The sequence below is a fragment of the Rana temporaria genome, chromosome 4 (assembly GCF_905171775.1).
Source record: "Rana temporaria chromosome 4, aRanTem1.1, whole genome shotgun sequence".
Classification (NCBI taxonomy): domain Eukaryota; kingdom Metazoa; phylum Chordata; class Amphibia; order Anura; family Ranidae; genus Rana; species Rana temporaria.
In genome coordinates, this window is record NC_053492.1 from 477,878,841 (window position 1) to 477,897,973 (window position 19,133).

General features: G+C 49.8%; 1 protein-coding gene across 3 annotated transcripts in view; it reads right to left on the reverse strand.

Moving 5' to 3' along the window:
- Window positions 1-19,133, reverse strand: part of LRFN2 (leucine rich repeat and fibronectin type III domain containing 2) — a 137,612-nt gene that overhangs the window by 67,530 nt on the left and 50,949 nt on the right. The window lies entirely within an intron of this gene.

Below are 19,133 nucleotides of genomic sequence, written 5' to 3' on the forward strand. Positions count from 1 at the left end.
GCAGCTGGTCCTTGAGCCCACGCTGCCCCGTAATTGGGGGCCCCATGATGGCACTGAGAGTGATAGATGCACAGGGGAGGCAGTCGGCCTCCTACCTACTTAATGTCTGGTTACCTTCACTGTCATCATTGTAGGGGCCCCAGAGCATTACTTTGCCCAGGGGCCCATGATGCTATTAAGACAGCCCTGCCCCCGGCCTGTCCCTTTCATTCATTGGATCCCGGTACTTCCGGCCATGGAGACTCAGCACCACACGAGGCCATGTTGGACCATTACAGATAAACATGGAGAACGGTCTACCAAGGTATTTTTAGGCGGCCGGAGATCTCCATGTTCTACGCGGGAAATATTTGCTGTGAACAGAGAGAATCCTTTCCCGCTGACTTATCATTGTAATAAAATCTTCTACAAGCCGGCTGGCATCGCTATTTACATATTTTCTCCTTTTCTTAGAATACGTACAACATTAACGTTTACAAGCCTCCAGGGAGCGCTCTACTTAAAGCGTATACATTCACATTTACGTAGAGTGGTTGAGCGCTCAGTCCGCTGTTCCCAAAGATAGAAGAATTTCCTGTAATATCTGTATAATGTCAAAGCTCGCTCGCATGAAGGTGGAAAGCTTTTGCGAGGGGGAGCCGAGACAGCCTCCGAGGGACCCCAGAGGACCAGGTTAGGGGAAAGAAAAAAAAGGTTGCCTTTAGTGACCCTTTAAAAGCCAGCAGCTACAAATACGGCAGCCGCTGACTTTTAAAAAAATGGACACTTACCTGTCCAGCGCGCCCGCGATGTCGGCAGGCGAGGCTGAGCAATCGCTCGGTACTAGAATGCTGCCGCCGCCATCCTCGGTGAGGGAACCAGGAAGTAAAGCCTTGTGGCTTCACTGCCCGGTTCCCTACCACGCATGCGTGAGTAGCGCGGCGCGCCGTCACTGGTCCCCGCTCTCTCCTGGGAACAGGGGGGAAGTAGCGTAGACTCCTACGGGAGTCTATGCCCGGAATTGGCTGTAGACAGGTACCTGCACCCCCCTCCCCCTGAAAGGTGCCAAATGTGACACCGGAGGGGGGGGAGGGTTCAGAAAAGCAGAAGTTCCATTTTTGGGTGGAACTCCGCTTTAAGTGTCTTCCTCTTTATCTACTTTCCCCTTCACGTGCTGTACCAGAACTAATGAGGAATAATCTGCCTCCAACTTTTCCCTGCACCAGGGGCGTTGCTAGGTGGCAAAAAGACCAGGGGCTTCAGCCCAAAGTCCAAAGCCGGAACCGGTGGGGGGGGGGGTGGAGTAGAGGTGTTGTATGTGGAGTAGCGTTTTTTTGGGGCTGGGCAGTGGGGTTGTGTGACTTACCAGTGCCCATCAATGCTGACCACTGACCTACCTGCACTGACCTACCTGCACTGACCCTACCTACACTGCCCCTTCCTGCACGGACCTACCTGCACTGACCTACCTGCACTGACCTACCTACACTGACCTACCTACACTGACCTACCTACACTGACCTACCTGCACTGACCTACCTGCACTGACCTACCTACACTGACCTATCTGACCTAGGAGGAGAGGAGCTGCGCTGCCGAGGAGGAGGAGAGGAACTGCAATGGCGAGCCGAGGAGCAGAGGGAGGAGAGCGGCCCGCCCGAGCAGGGATATTGTTCGGCGGCTGCATTTTGAAATTCCTGCCTTCTGGAGACTCTGCAGGCTATGATGGACGCACCACGTCACACGTCCCATGGTCCTCCTGGCATTGGCGCTGCAGGCTCCAGAAGGCGGGATCTATGGCACTCGCCCGCACTCGGCCATCAGATCGGGCCCGGGCCCCAGCGCTCGGGGCCAACAATACAAAGCATAGTTAAATAGATTCGGGGCTTTTCGGGGTCCCATTCGGGGCTCCATCCCCCCAAGCCCGGGCCTAAGGACGCCCCTGCCCTGCACACAGGTAATATCAGGGTTCTTACGGAGCTTCGAATGGAATGTGAACCGGTGCCAGGACTGGGGAGACCCAGACTGACAAATTGCCGTCCCAGAATCCTCGGCAGGACCTGGAAGCCCGGAGAACGGCGGCTGAGACAGAGCACATAAAAATGATCTCCTTTGATAGATATTGAACTATGGCTGCATCTTATGATTGCGCTGGCAAGAGACAACACACACTGTATTACGGAATAATGTATACTCGCTGTTTTTAAGAGCCGCGATCTTTCATTTCCGCGGACATTATAATATTTCATAAAGTATATTAGTGGTGGTAAGTTAAGGACATTGACTGGGTTGTGGTGATGAAGTGTCTCGACTCTCCACACTCCGATGGTGAGCCAAGTGTTTTTTTTTTGCCGGTAGTTCTGATGAATCCACAAATACTTTAACAAGGAATTCATACCGCATATAAAGCGTTTATGGCCACATCGATCAGCGCATCGGACTTTATCCAGTGGCATCTCCTTCAGACAGAATGCGGAGAGCAGAAACCTCATCTATACGTTATTTTTAGGAGAAATTATTGTTTTCCTTTGTTCAGTTTTTAAATACACTGTACATGTGGAAGAGATCAATCTAAAGTGTTTTCGAAAACCCAAAAAACGTTATATGCTGCAGGCAGGGCCGCCATCAGGGGGGTACACCTGTAGGGGGCCCGGAGGGCAACCCCCTTTTTTTCTATTATTTATTTACCGTATTTTCCGGCGTATAAGACGACTTTTTGGATGCAAAGTCGGGGGTCGTCTTATACGCCGGTGACAGTCTTCGCCCTGCGAGCGTCCATGATTTAACCACTTGGGATCCGCCTGCCGTCAATTGACGGCTACAGAGCGGATCCCAAAAGCCAACAGGACGTCAATTGACGTCCGCCCCTTTGGGCGATCCCCGCGCGCGCTCCAGAGCGCGCAGCAGGGAAAATCTGTGTTGGCCGTGTCCCTTGGACACAGCCAATTACAGATCGCCGCGAACGGCCAATCAGAGTGGCCGTTTGCGATGCGATCTGTGCGGCCAATGAGAGATGATCTCATATGTAAACATATGAGATCATCATTGCCGGCTCACACAGAGACAGCGGTGCTGTCTCTGGAGAGGAGACCGATCTGTGTCCCTTGTACATAGAGACATAGATCGGTCACCCCCCCAGCCACCCCCCTCCACCTACAGTTAGAACACTTTATAGGAAACATATTTAACCCCTTCCTCACCCCCTAGTGTTAACCCCTTCAATGCCAGTCACATTTATACTGTAATTAGTGCATATTTATAGCACTGATCGCAGTATAAATGTGAATGGCGCCAAAAATGTGTCCGATGTGTCCACCATAACGTCGCAGTCCCAATAAAAATCGCAGATCGCCGGCATTTCTAGTAAAAAAATAATAATTCTGTCCCCTATTTTGTGAGCGCTATAACTTTTGCGCAAACCAGTCGCTTATTGCGTTTTTTTTTTTTTTTTTTTACCAAAAATATGTAGAAGAATACGTATCGGCCTAAACTGAGAAAAAAATTTTTTTTTTTTTAATTGGGATATTTATTATAGCAAGAAGTAAAAAATATTGTATTTTTTTCAAAATTGTCGCACTTTTTTGTTTATAGCGCAAAAAATAAAAACCGCATAGGCGATCAAATACCACCAAAAGAAAGCTCTACTTGTGGGGAAAAAAGGACGTCAATTTTGTATGGGAGCCACGTCGCACGACCGCGCAATTGTTAGTTAAAGCGATGCAGTGCCGAAAGCTGAAATTTCACCTGGGCAGGAGGGGGGTATATGTGCCCAGTAAGCAAGTGGTTAAAAGCCGCGCCTTCTTCTCAGCGTGTCCCGTGATAGGCGCAACACAAATCTTCCCAGCAGCGCCTCTGTTCTGTGTTCCTCCTATCACAGATGCCTTCTCATCCTCGGACGAGAGGACGTCCGTGATAGGCGAAACACAGAACAGAGGCGCTGCTGGGAAAATGTGTGTTCCGCCTATCACGGGACACGCTGAGAAGAAGGCGCGGCTTTCAAATCATGGACGCTCGCAGCAGACGGAGACTGTCACCGGCCTGGAAGTCAAATCAGCAAAACGTGAGTAATGGCACTGTTGGCACAGTGGGGGGGAAAGTGATGGCACAGTGGGGGCAAGTGATGGCACAGTGGGGGGAAAGTGATGGCACAGTGGGGGAAAGTGATGGCACAGTGGGGGGAAAGTGATGGCACAGTGGGGGCAAGTGATGGCACAGTGGGGGCAAGTGATGGCACAGTGGGACCAATTGGTGGCACAGTGGGGGCAAGTGATGGCACAGTGGGGGGAAAGTGATGGCACAGTGGGGGGAAAGTGATGGCACAGTGGGGGAAAGTGAAGTGATGGCACAGTGGGGGAAAGTGATGGCACAGTGGGGCAAGTGATGGCACAGTGGGGGCAAGTGATGGCACAGTGGGGGAAAGTGATGGCACAGTGGGGGCAAGTGATGGCACAGTGGGGGGAAAGTGATGGCACAGTGGAGGCAAGTGATGGCACAGTGGGGGGAAAGTGATGGCACAGTGGGGGGAAAGTGATGGCACAGTGGGGGCAAGTGATGGCACAGTGGGGGGAAAGTGATGGCACAGTGGGGGGAAAGTGATGGCACAGTGGGGGGAAAGTGATGGCACAGTGGGGGGCAAGTGATGGCACAGTGGGGGCAAGTGATGGCACAGTGGGGGCAAGTGATGGCACAGTGGGGGGAAAGTGATGGCACAGTGGGGGGAAAGTGATGGCACAGTGGGGGCAAGTGATGGCACAGTGGGGGAAAGTGATGGCACAGTGGGGGGAAAGTGATGGCACAGTGGGGGGAAAGTGATGGCACAGTGGGGGCAAGGAGGTAGTCTTATATGGCGAGTATATCCCAAAACCAACATTTTTCCTGGAAAATCAGGTATTTATTTTCCCGTCAGTATACCTGTAAGGGGCCCGGATGGCAACCCCCTTGTTTTTTTGTTTTTTTGTTTTTTTTATCAGTATACCTGTAAGGGGCCCGGAGGTCCCCAGGTGCCCGGATGTCAACCCCCCCCTTTTTTTTTTCATAAGTATACCAGTACGGGGCCCAGATGGCAACCCCCATTTTTTTTCCTATTATTATTTTTTATTTTTTCTATTATTATTTTTTTTTTATTTTTTTAAGTATTATTTATTTAGTTATTTTTTTCGTCAGTATACCTGTAAGGGGCCCGGAGGTCCCCAGGTGCCCGGATGGCAACCCCTTTGTTTTTTTTTGTTTTTTTGTCAGGTTGAAAAAAGACACAAGTCCATCCAGTTCAACCACAAAAAATAATAATAAACAAACAAAATAAAAAACACAGTACAATCCTATACAACTCCATACCCACAGTTGATCCAGAGGAAGGCAAAAAACCCCCAGCAGAGCATGAGATCCAATTTGCTACAGCAGGGGAAAAAAATTCCTTCCTGATCCCCCGAGAGGCAATCGGATTTTCCCCGGATACACTTTACCCTTCAAATCTCAGTACTCAGTTATTTTATGTACATTTAGGAAAGAATCCAGGCCTTTCTTATAGCAATCTACTGATCTGCCCAGAACCACCTCTGGAGGGAGTCTGTTCCACATTTTCACACCTCTTACATGTAAAAAATGAAGTTAAGAAATTTCTTCCTGGCCGTTTTCATCTTGCTTGTGGGCATGTGAAGCCCACAAGCTTACAGTTCCGGAGTATGGTGCTGCTGAGCTACCAGCATGCACCGCCCATTCTCGCGCATGCGCAGTACTATGGCGCGCAGCGGCGTAAACTTCTGACAACAGGCGTCGGCGGCGGTAGTGCATGCCCCGTTGTGATGGCAACAAAGATAAACTGGCCTCATTGCGTCACTTTTCCGGTTTTGCAAAATATCACGTGAACGAGCGGCAACCATCCACACTGACTCCTGGGAATTAGGACACACAGCTCCCAGGCGCCGCTGGATATGACGGCCATATCCGCGGGTGGCAGAGACCAGAATTAAGGTAACCCTTATGCCGCGTACACACGTCCGTTTTTCGGGTTGTAAAAAATGACATTTTTAATGGTCTCGAAAAAAAAAAGTTTTTTTCAACCCGATCGTTAAAACGGCCTTGCCTACACACGATCGTGGAAAAAAATGCTCTAGCAAAGCGCGGTGACGTACAACACGTACGTATAAAGGGGAAGTTCCATGCGGATGGCGCCACCCTTGGGGCTGCTTTTGCTGATTCCGTGTTAGTAAAAGACGATTCGCGCTTTTCTGTCTGTTACAGCGTGATGAATGTGCGATCTCCATTACGAACGCTAGTTTTACCTGAACGAGCGCTCCCATCTTAACTTGCTTCTGAGCATGCACGTTTTTTTCACTTCATTAACCTCTTCCCGCCCGCACGGCGGGTTTGTACGGCCACATTGTGGCTCTGAATTGCCGGGAGGCCGTCTTTATACGGCCTCTGGCCTCCAGGCCACTGTGGGGGCGCGCGAGCGGCGCGCGCCCGCCGCATCAGTCAGGTGCCGATGCGCGTGCCTGGCGGCCGTGATGTCCGCCAGGCACCCGCGATCGGCGGTCACGGAGACAGGAACGTGGAGCCGCAATATTGCAGTCCTGACAAAAATCGCAGATCGCCGCCATTAATAGTAAAAAAAAAAATTTCATGATTCTATCCCCTATTTTGTAGGCGCTATAACGTTTGCGCAAACCAATCACTATACGCTTATTGCAATTTTTATTTTTACCAAAAGTATGTAGAAGAATACGTATCGGACTAAACTGAGGAAAATTATTTTTATTTTTTATTTTTTTATTATTGGATATTTATTATAGCAAAAAGTAAAAAAATTTAGTTTTTTTTTCAAAATTGTCGCTCTATTTTTGTTTATAGCGCAAAAAATTAAAACCGCAGAGGTGATCAAATACCACCAAAAGAAAGCTCTATTTGTGGGAAAAAAAGGACGTCAATTTTGTTTGGGAGCCACGTCGCACGACCGCGCAATTCTCAGTTAAAGCGTGACAGTGCTGAAAGCTGAAATTTCACCTGGGCAGGAAGGGAGTATGCGCCTGATTCTTAGAATCAGTTACGCATAAATTTGGCCAAGATACGAGCGGCGTAAGTCTCCTACGCCGTCGTATCTTGGGTGCATATTTACGCTGGCCGCAAGGGGGCGCTTCCGTAGATTTACGCGTCGAATATGTAAATTAGGTAGATACACCGATTCACGAACGTACTTGCGCCCGCTACGCCGTTTACGTTAGGCTTACGTCCGGCGTAAAGTTACCCCTGCTATATGAGGCGCAGCCAATGCAAAGTATGGACGTCGGAACAAGCGTATCTTTTTACATCGTTTACGTAAGTCGTACGTGAATGGTGACGTGCGTAGGTTACGTTCACGTCACAGGCATTGAGCCGGCGTAACTTAGGGAGTGAATTCAACGTGATACTGAGCATGCGCGCGCATGCGCCGTACGATCGGCGCTTCATTTGCATGGGGTCACAGATCATTTTAATAAAACACGCCCACCTCTTCCACATTTGAGTTACGCGGGCTTACGCCGGCCAATTTACGTTACGCCGCCGCAACTTACGGAGCAAGTGCTTTGTGAATACAGCACTTGCCTGACTAATTTGCGGAGGCGTAGCGTAAATAGGATACGCTACGCCCGCTAAAATATACGCTCTCATACGTGAATCTGGCCCTATATGTGCCCAGTAAGCAAGTGGTGAAATGGCCAACCAACGACCATTTTTTACGACGTTAAAAACATTGTGAAAAATTAGAGCAGGTTCTAAATTTTTAATGGCCATGTTTTACATCGTGAAAAAGGCTCTGGAGCCCACACACCATCGTTTTTAATGACATTAAAAAAAAAAACGTAATTTTTTACAACCCGAAAAACGGTCGTGTGTACGCGGCATCAGGAATTTTTTTTTTTTTCATTGGACAATGATTGGATTGGATTGGATTGCTAAAATGCTGTTGGTAGAACGTTGAAAAATTGTGTGGAACTCCGCTTTAAATTACTAAAACTGGAGAGTGCAAAATCGGGTGCAGCTCTGCATGGTAACCAATAAACTTTGAGTTTTTTTTTTTTGTCAGCGCTTATTGAATAAGCTGAAGTCAGAAGCTGGTTGGTTTCCATGCACAGATTTGCGCTCTCCCATTTCATTGTTTCAGAAATGTCCCATATAGTAAGGCCTCGTACACAGGGCCAGATTAAGAACATCATGGGCCTGGTGCTGAGGATTTTGGTGGGGCCTTTTAGGCTGCATTCACACCTCCGCGACAAGTAACGCCGCGTACGCGGCGTATTTTGCCACGAATAGTGTAACTTTTTTTTTACAAATCCTTCCTATTGCTTTGTATGGCTGAACGCCAATGCCGCCTGAAAAAAAGGGTCCGGGACTTTTTTTCATGCCGCAGGTGTACGGCGTCTATAAGATGTGAACCATCTCATAGACAGCAATGGGAATTCTCCCCTCCAGCGGCACGAGCGGCCGGCGTCGGGCGTTTTGTCGCGGAGGTGTGAATGGGGTGTAATAAATAATAAATAAATGCGTGGGAATGACATGAACGCAGCCCGGCCAAGGCAAGTGACCAAAGGCACAGAACCCAGAAGGAAGACCGGGTGAAGATGGAAGTGTCCAGGGCCCCGCCTGATTCATCGCAGCACTGGAGGGCTCAGTCTGAAAATGTAAGTGTACACCAATGTGCTAATATGCTGTGCATACTTGTACGTTGTGGCATAACCTACCCCAGGGCCTCTAAAAAGTAGTAATGTCAGGAAAGTTTACTACCGCTTTATTATCACAGGATCCCAGGAGCCTCTCATGGGGCCCCCTACTGACCCGGTGGACGGTGGCCCTTGGGCAGTGCCTAAGTGCACAGTTGCCAACATTTAAAAAATATTTTCAGGGCCACTTTTTTATATAAGTGCTATATTTAGAGTAGCTGAGATCCCCGATGTTCCTCTATGTTCCTCTATACATCATAGTAGTAATCACAAAATTAAATGAGTACTAATAATGGGGCAGAACAAATATGAGAACTGATATTTCCTTTAGTTGAACTAACAAAAGTGTGTCCATTCTAGAGCTGGTAACATTGAGGATATTCAGTATAATTTTAAAGAACTGTTTTTGTGGGTAAGCGACATAGGGGAGGAGTATGGACGTTATATAAGTGGGAAGTATGTGCAGGTGAGGGAGAGGAATGTGGAGGGTCTAACAGTGGCCACTATGTACAGGAGAGGAGTACAAAGGGTACACAAAAAAGCACTATGTACAGGAGAGGAGTGTGAAGGGTATGACAATGGGCAGTATGTACAGGAAGAGTGAGGGGGTATGACAGAGGGTAGTACGTACCAGAGAGAAGTGTGGAGGGTATGATGGGGCAGTATGTACAGGAGAGGAGTGTGGAGGGTATGACAGTGGGCAGTATGTACAGGAGAGGAATGTAAACGGTATGATAGTGGGCTCTATGTATAGGAGAGGAGTGTGGAGGGTATGACAGTGAACACTATGTATAGGAGAGGAGTGTGGAGGGTATGACAGTGGGCACTATGTATAGGAGAGGAGTGTGGAGGGTATGACAGTGAGCAGTATGTACAGGAGAGGAGTGTGGAGGGTGCGACAGTGGGCACTAAGTACAGGAGAGAAGTGTATGACAGCAGGCACTATGTACAGGAGAGGAGTGTGAAGGGTATGATAGTGGGCGCTATGTATAAGAGAGGAGTGTGGAGGGTGTGACAGTGGGCACTATGTACAGGAGAGGAGTGTGTAGGGTATGACAGTGGGTACTATGTATAGGAGAGAAGTGTGGAGAGTATGACAGTGGGCACTATGTACAGGAGAGGAGTGTGGAGAGTATGACAGTGAGCACTGGACAGGAGTGGAAGGATATTTAGGGACTGAGTAGTGGTTAAGCGGGTCATACATGGATTGAAATTACGCCAATTATGCAGAGACCAGCCATAGTCAATCTATTAATCAACTTGAGTACAACCAGCCTGTTTTTTTTTTCTTAAAACAATCAGTGCTGCCAGCTAAAGTTAGCAACACTGATCATTGTACGCACTGGCAGAACACAATAACACTGCAGGAGTGATTCCCCCATCCACAGGTCAGCAGGTGAGAGGGTGTGTGGGGACAGGCTGGGGAGAGATACTAGTCAGTGGCTGGGTAGGCACTGGTAGTATCAGAGCCAGATACACACAGGTTACATACGCCACGATCGTTAGAGCGAAAGCAATAATTCTAGTACTAGACCTCCTCTGTAACTCTAAACATGTAACCTAAAAAAATGTAAAGCATCGCTTAGGATACCAAAAAAAATTGTGCTAACTTAACTAACTGTTTTTTTAATGAATGAAACATTTTTTTCCAAAAAAACATGTTTGAAAAATTGCTGCGCAAATACCGTGCTAGAGCTGCACAATTAATCGTTAAAAAAATCGTGATCTCGATTCAACCCCCCCGACGATCTTCAATGCAGAGTTTGCTGATTCTTTCATATAACAAGTGGAGAGACTTTCAGCTATCAAAAGAAAATATCCAGGCAGTCTGCCAAGTTTTTAACAGGAAACATTGTAACTGACACTTCCTTCTTAGATCAAAGGGATAAACTTCTGTGTGTAAAGAACAAATCTGGGCAGTCTGCGAAGTTTGTAAACAACATGAAACATTGTAACTAACTAACATTGTAACTAAATTTAACCACTTAAAGTCCAACACTTGTTTCTTAAGTTAGAAAGCAATATTATTTGCTAGAAAATTACTTGGAACCGCCAAACATTATATATATTTTAGCAGAGACTCTAGGGAATACAATGGCTATTGCTGCAATATGTTATGTCACACTGCATTTTCCCACTTCAATGAATAATAAAAACCATAAAAACAAAACAGTGAAGTTAGCCCATTTTTTTGTTTTTTTTTGTTTTAATGTGAAAGATGATGTTACGCCGCAACAATCGTGAGAGAATCGTGATCTATCTTCTAAGCAAAAAAATTGCAATTCTCATTTTAGCCAGAATCGTGCAGCTCTGTACCCTGCAACATAAAAAGTGCAAAGACCACCATAGAGTAATTTTCTAGCAAAAAACAAATGATGATTTTTACATGTAGGAGAGAAGTGTCAGAATTGGCCTGGGTGGCAAGGGGTTAATTACCATGAGTAATATACAAATAATTATTATAAGCCCTGTGATCCTATCAGTCTGCTGCAGTGTGTCAGCTTGTATTTATATTGGCCGCTCTGAATGTAGCTTCTGACAGGCTGTGCAAGCAGGCCCGTATCTCCGGAACCATAAATGATAGCCGTCCCATATTTTAACCAGTTGTGGGGTAGCTCTTCCCATGCCTACCCCCAAATGTGGGGTTTCTGTGACCTCTGGTCATCGAGCTACAACCCCCCAAATTCGATCTTAGAAAAAAAAATTCTTAAAAAAAAAAAAAAAAAAAAATTTTTTTTTTTTTTTTTGGGCAAATGGGCCTATCTTGAGAAAGGGGCCTGGAGCTGCAGCTCCATCAGCCCCATTGTTAATCCGGCCCTGCTCGTACACACGACCGAGGAACTCGTCGTAAATGAAACATCGTTTTCCTCGACGAGTTCCTTGTCAGGCTTGTCGAGAATCTTGACAAGCTCTCTTTGCGTACAACACGGTCAAGGCAAAATCTCATCGTTCTCAAACGCGGTGACGTAAAACACGTACGGCGGCACTATAAAGGGGAAGTTTGATTCCACTGGCGCCACCATTCTGAGCATGTGCGGGTTTCTAAGCATACACACGAACGTGTTTCTCATCGAAAACCAGCCCGACGAGGAAATTTAGACTCCCGACGAGGAAAAATAGAACTTGTTCTCTTTTTTTCTCAACGAGTTCCACGGCAGTTTTCTCGATGAAAAACGTACACACGACCGTTTTCCTCGGCAAAAAAGCTGTTTTTAGGCGCATCTTAGTTTGTGGGTCCGGCGCTCAGATACGACGGCGCACATTTGCACTTACGTTGGCGTTTCTTGGTATACGTCGGCGTAAGTGCTTTGTGAATCTGGGCCATACTGTATATGCAGGCCCGGATTTACTCCCTTTGCCCCCCCCCCCCAAGGCCGAGACCTTCAATGAACCCCCCCCCCCCCACACACACACACTAGAGTGACCACATTTCCAAACTACCATTCAGGGACACCCTCCCTTCCCAAAAATCAGCTTGTGCCGTAACGAATCACAGCACAGTGATTGGACACAAGAGGCGGGATTTATGATTTATTCAATCACAAGCGGGGGGCGGGGACTGTGCTCCTCCAGGCATTCCCAGCCAGGACAAGTACTGTCAGTGAGTAAAGTGGTGATGTGGTGGCCTTTTTTGGGGGCATCAGATTGGCCCGGGGGGTGGTGGCTGTGTCAGTTTCATTCCGGGACACTGTATTGTCCTGGAATGAATGTGCCCGGGATAGACCTGCAAAATGCGGGACTGTCCTGGGCTATCCGGGACACATGGTCACCCTACCCCACACACCATCACATAGGGGGCTTCTGCTCCTTATCCGCCGGGCGACCTTTTTTGGCAGGACACCGGGACGTCAGGATTTTTTTTACCCCCCCCTGTTGCCGTGGCGCCGCCCCTGCACCCACTGCCGCCCAAGTCCGGGCATCGGTGGCCTTGTCAGGAATCCGGCCCTGTGTATGTGCAGATAAATAAGGAAACAAAAAAAGAAAAGAAGCACAGTGATGACTATAAAAGGTTTCAAATGATTTCCCTCTGCTGGGTCCCCCCCGGACTGACCTTCTGAGTCCACATGTAAGGCCCGGTACACACGAGCAAACATGTACGATGAAAGCGGTCCGTCGGACCGTTTTCACCGTACATGCCTGCCAGAGGGCTTCTGTACGATGGCTGTACTAACCATTGTACAGAAGTCCGCGCGTAAACAATACGCGGGGCGTGTCCGCGTCGTCGCCGCGGCGATGACGCGGAGACGTGGGCGGGCCTGCCATTTAAAGGCTTCCACGCATGCGTCAAAGTCATTCGACGCATGCGAGGGACGGCGGGCGCCTGGACATGTACGGTAGGTCTGTACTGACGACCGTACATGTCCGAGCGGGCAGGATTCCAGCGGACGGTTTTAAAACACGTCCAGGAATATTTGCCCGCTGGGAAAAGGCCCGGCGGGCAAATGTTTGCTGGAATTCGGCCCGCTCGCGCCTACACACGACCAAACATGTATGCTGAAACTGGCCCGCAGACCAGTTTCAGCATACATGTTTGGTCGTGTGTACGGGGCCTAAGCATCAGCTTCCCGCATGTGATACAATATTTTTCTTCTGTTGGGTTATCTCCTCACTTCAATCTATTTGGGTATAAAAGCCACTCGTTGCAATGTAAGCTTTGTATGCCGCGTACACACGATCGGACATTCCGATGACAAAACCGTGGATTTCTTTCCCGACGGACGTTGGCTCAAACTTGTCTTGCACGGTCACACAAATGTCGGAAATTCCGATCGGCAAGAACGCGGTGACGTACAACACGTACGACGGCACTAGAAAAGGGAAGTTCAATACCAGTCGTGTTAGTAGGAGTTTGTGTGAGAGACGTTTTTCGCTTTTTAGCCTCGTGCTTGATGGGCACAGTGGCGACAATGGCATGGCACAGTGGCGACAATTGATGGCACAGTGGCGACAATTGATGGCACAGTGGCTGCGTTTGGCATGGCACAGTGGCGACAATTGATGGGCACAGTAGCGACAATGGCATGGCACAGTGGTGACAATGGCATGGCACAGTGGCTGCGTTTGGCATGGCACAGTGGTGACAATTGATGGCACAGTGGCTGCATTTGGCATGGCACAGGGGCGACAATTGATGGCACAGTGGCTGCGTTTGGCATGGCACAGTGGCGACAATTGATGGGCACAGTGGCGACAATGGCATGGCACAGTGGCGACAATTGATGGGCACAGTGGCGACAATGGCATAGCACAGTGGCTGTGTTTGGCATGGCACAGTGGCGACAATTGATGGCACAGTGGCTGCATTTGGCATGGCACAGTGGCGACAATTGATGGCACAGTGGCTGCATTTGGCATGGCACAGTGGCGACAATTGATGGCACAGTGGCTGCGTTTGGCATGGCACAGTGGCGACAATTGATGGGCAAAATGGGCGCCAATGGCATGGCACAGTTGCGACAATTGATGGCATGGCACAGTGGCAACAATTGATGGGCACAGTGGGAACAATTGATGGCACAGTGGCAACAATTGATGGGCACAGTGGAAACAATTGATGGCACAGTGGCGACAATTGATGGGCACAGTGAAAACAATTGATGGGCACAGTGGAAACATTGATGGCACAGTGGCGCCACTGTGCCATCAATTGTTTCCACTGTGCCCATCAATTGTCGCCACTGTGCCCATCAATTGTTTTCACTGTGCCCATCAATTGTCGCCACTGTGCCCATCAATTGTTGCCACTGTGCCATCAATTGTTTCCACTGTGCACAGTGGAAACAATTGATGGCACAGTGGAAACAATTGATGGCACAGTGGCAACAATTGATGGGCACAGTGGCGACAATTGATGGGCACAGTGAAAACAATTGATGGGCACAGTGGCGACAATTGATGGGCACAGTGGAAACAATTGATGGCACAGTGGCGACAATTGATGGCACAGTGGAAACAATTGATGGCACAGTGGCGACAATTGATGGCACAGTGGAAACAATCGATGGCACAGTGGCGACAATTGATGGCATGGCACAGTGGCGAAAATTTTATGGCACAGTGGCGACAATTTTATGGCACAGTGGCTGCGTTTGATGGGCACAGTGAGGCTGCAATTTTTTTTTCCGTTTGTTTGCGCCCCCCAAAAATTTTGAGCACCAGCCGCCACTGGTGGGGTGTCAGGATCCAAGAAAAGGTGTGACTCGCCAACAGAAATGAAAGTTTGAGGGGTTTTTTTGATGATTCGGCAGTTGTTGATACTCTCTCTTGTATTTTCACACCGTTCATTTTCAGGATCTGAACTTTTTATTTAGCCGACTTGTTTGGCGCTGCATACATATTCACAAGGGGATTTAACAGGCCCTAAAAAATATGCACTTCAGAAGGAATGCGAATTTGTCACAAAGAAGAAAAAATAACGGGACGTAATAAATTAATGCTAAGCGGCATTAGAGAGAGGATTAGCAGCATCTACGGCGTCGGACCGAGAAAACTTCTATGTGATTATACGGCGCTGATTCTAATCGTGCGTTCGCATTTCTTACACTGGTGGCCGAAAAATAAATAAAAAAATAATGTTAATATACAGAATTAATGTGCTTTTATGAGCAACACAATAACATGGAAATCAAAGGCTGAATCTGTCATCTGTGGAAGGGTTGGTTTTTCTCATGTAAAGTCAGGTGTTTTAAATCCTCCCTCCGGTCTTGCACACGTGTGCCGGCTCCTCCCCCTCAGTCTTGCACAGGTGTACCGGCTCCTCCCCTTTGGTCTTGCACAGGTGTACCGGATCCCCCTTCAGTCTTGCACAGGTGTACCGGTTCCTCCCCTTCAGTCTTGCACAGGTGTACCAGTTCCTCCCCTTCAGTCTTGCACAGGTGTACTGGCTCCTCCCCCTTCAGTCCTGCACAGGTGTACCGGATCCCCCTTCAGTCTTGCACAGGTGTACCGGTTCCTCCCCTTCAGTCTTGCACAGGTGTACCGGCTTCTCCCCTTCGGACTTGCACAGGTGTACCGGCTCCTCCCCTTCAGTCTTGCACAGGTGTACCGGCTCCTCCCTTCAGTCTTGCACAGGTGTACCGGCTCCTCCCCTTCAGCCTTGCACAGGTGTACCGGCTCCCCCCCTTCAGTCTTGCACAGGTGTACCGGCTCCCCCCTTCAGTCTTGCACAGGTGTACCAGATCCCCCTTCAGTCTTGCACAGGTGTACCGGCTCCCCCCCTTCAGTCTTGCACAGGTCTACCGGCTCCTTCCCTTCAGTCTTGCACAGGTCTACCGGCTCCTTCCCTTCAGTCTTTCACAGGTGTACCGGCTCCCCCCCTTCAGTCTTGCACAGGTGTACCGGCTCCCCCCTTCAGTCTTGCACAGGTGTACCGGATCCCCCTTCAATCTTGCACAGGTGTACCGGCTCCCCCCCTTCAGTCTTGCACAGGTCTACCGGCTCCTTCCCTTCAGTCTTGCACAGGTCTACCGGCTCCTTCCCTTCAGTCTTGCACAGGTCTACCGGCTCCTTCCCTTCAGTCTTTCACAGGTGTACCGGCTCCCCCCTTCAGTCTTGCACAGGTCTACCGGCTCCTTCCCTTCAGTCTTGCACAGGTGTACCGGATCCCCCTTCAGTCTTTCACAGGTCTACCGGCTCCCCCCCTCCAGTCTTGCACAGGTGTACCGGCTCCTCCCCTTCAGTCTTGCACAGGTGTACCGGCTCCTCCCCTTCAGTCTTGCACAGGTGTACCGGCTCCTCCCCTTCAGTCTTGCACAGGTGTACCGGCTCCTCCCCTTCAGTCTTGCACAGGTGATATATTGGGATGGGGTGGGTGATGTGGCTCAGGGGCAGATTGTGGATGGCTTTGTATGTTGTTAGTATTTAGAAATGTAATTGTTGAGTTAGTGGAAGCCAGTGGAGGGATTGCAAAAAAAGGGTGGAGGACACTGAATAGAAGCCAGTGGAGGGATTGGCAGAGGGGATGGGGGGTGGACACTGAATGGAGGCCAGTGGATGGATTGGAAGAGGGGGTGGGGGAGTGGAAACAGAATGGAGGCCAGTGGTGGGATTGGCATAGAGTGGTAGAGGACTATAAATGGAAGCCGGTAGAATGATTGGCAGAGAGGGGTGGAGAACACTGGATAAAGGTCAACAGAGGTATTGGCAGACAGTGGTAGAGGACTATAAATGGAAGCTGGTGGAGGGATTGACAGAGAGGGGTGGAAGACACTGAACGGAAGCCAGTAGAGGGATTGGAAGAGGGGGATGGGGTTGGACACTGAATGGAGGCCAGTGGATGGATTGGCGTAAAGTAGTGGAGGACACTGAATGGAAGCCAGCGGAAGTATTGGCATAGAGGGGTGAAGGACACTGAATGGAAGCCAGTGGAGGGATTGGCAGAGAGGGGTGGAGGACACTGAATGGAGGTCAGTGGAGGAATTGGCAGAGAGGGGTGGAGGACACTGAATGGAAGCCAGTAGAGGGATTGGAAGAGGGGGGCGGGGGTGGACACTGAATGGAGGCCAGTGGATGGATTGGCGTAAAGTAGTGGAGGACACTGAATGGAAGCCAGCGGAAGTATTGGCATAGAGGGGTGAAGGACACTGAATGGAAGCCAGTGGAGGGATTGGCAGAGAGGGGTGGAGGACACTGAATGGAGGTCAGTGGAGGAATTGGCAGAGAGGGGTGGAGGACACTGAATGGAAGCCAGTGGAGGGATTGGCAGAGAGGGGTGGAGGACACTGAATGGAGGTCAGTGGAGGGATTGGTAGAGAGTGGTGGAGGACACTGACTGGAGGTCAGTGGAGGGATTGGTAGAGAGTGGTGGAGGACACTGAATGGAGGTGAGTGGAGGGATTGGTAGAGAGGGATGGAGGACACTGAATGGAGGTGAGTGGAGGGATTGGTAGAGAGTGGTGGAGGACACTGAATGGAGGTGAGTGGAGGGATTGGTAGAGAGGGGTGGAGGACACTGAATATAGGTCAGTGGAGGGATTGGTAGAGAGGGGTGGAGGACACTGAATGGAGGTCGGTGGAGGGATTGGTAGAGAGGGGTGGAGGACACTGAATGGAGGTCAGTGGAAGGATTGGTAGAGAGTGGTGGAGGACACTGAATGGAGGTCAGTGGAGGGATTGGCAGAGAGGGGTGGAGGACACTGAATGAAGGTCAGTGGAGGAATTGGCAGAGAGGGGTGGAGGACACTGAATGGAAGCCAGTGGAGGGATTGGCAGAGAGGGGTGGAGGACACTGAATGGAGGTCAGTGGAGGGATTGGCAGAGAGGGGCGGAGGACACTGAATGGAGGTCAGTGGAGGAATTGGCAGAGAGGGGTGGAGGACAATGAATGGAGGCGAGTGGAGGGATTGGTCGAGAGGGGTGGAGGACACTGAATGAAGGTCAGTGGAGGGATTGGTAGACAGGGGTGGAGGACACTGAATGAAGGTCAGTGGAGGGATTGGTAGAGAGGGGTGGAGGACACTGAATGAAGGTGAGTGGAGGAATTGGCAGAGAGGGGTGGAGGACATTGAATGGAAGCCAGTGGAGGGATTGGCAGAGAGGGGTGGAGGACACTGAATGGAGACCAGTGGAGGAATTGGCAGAGAGGGGTGGAGGACACTGAATGGAGGTCAGTGGAGGGATTGGTAGAGGGGTGGAGGACACTGAATGGAGACCAGTGGAGGAATTGGCAGAGAGGGGTGGAGGACACTGAATGGAGGTCAGTGGAGGGATTGGTAGAGAGGGGTGGAGGACACTGAATGGAGGTCAGTGGAGGGATTGGCCAAGAGGGGTGTGGGACACTGAATGGAAGCCAGTGGAGGGATTGGCAGAGAGGGGTGGAGGACACTGAATGGAGGTCAGTGGAGGAATTGGCAGAGAGGGGTGAGAACACTGAATGGAGGTGAGTGGAGGGATTGGTAGAGAGGGGTGGAGGACACTGAATGGAGGTCAGTGGAGGAATTGGCAGAGAGGGGTGAGAACACTGAATGGAGGTGAGTGGAGGGATTGGCAGAGAGGGGTGGAGGACACTTATTGGAGGTCAGTGGAGGGATTGGCAGAGAGGGGTGGAGGACACTGAATGGAGGTCAGTGGAGGGATTGGTAGAGAGGGGTGGAGGACACTGAATGGAGGTCAGTGGAGGGATTGGTAGAGAGGGGTGGAGGACACTGAATGGAAGCCAGTGGAGGGATTGGCAGAGAGGGGTGGAGGACACTGAATGGAAGCCTGTGGAGGGATTGGCAGAGAGTGGTGGAGGACACTGAATGGAGGTCAGTGGAGGGATTGGTAGAGAGGGGTGGAGGACACTGAATGGAAGCCAGTGGAGGGATTGGCAGAGAGGGGTGGAGGACACTGAATGGAAGCCTGTGGAGGGATTGGCAGAGAGGGGTGGAGGACACTGAATGGAGGTCAGTGGAGGGATTGGTAGAGAGGGGTGGAGGACACTGAATGAAGGCGAGTGGAGGGATTGGTAGAGAGGGGTGG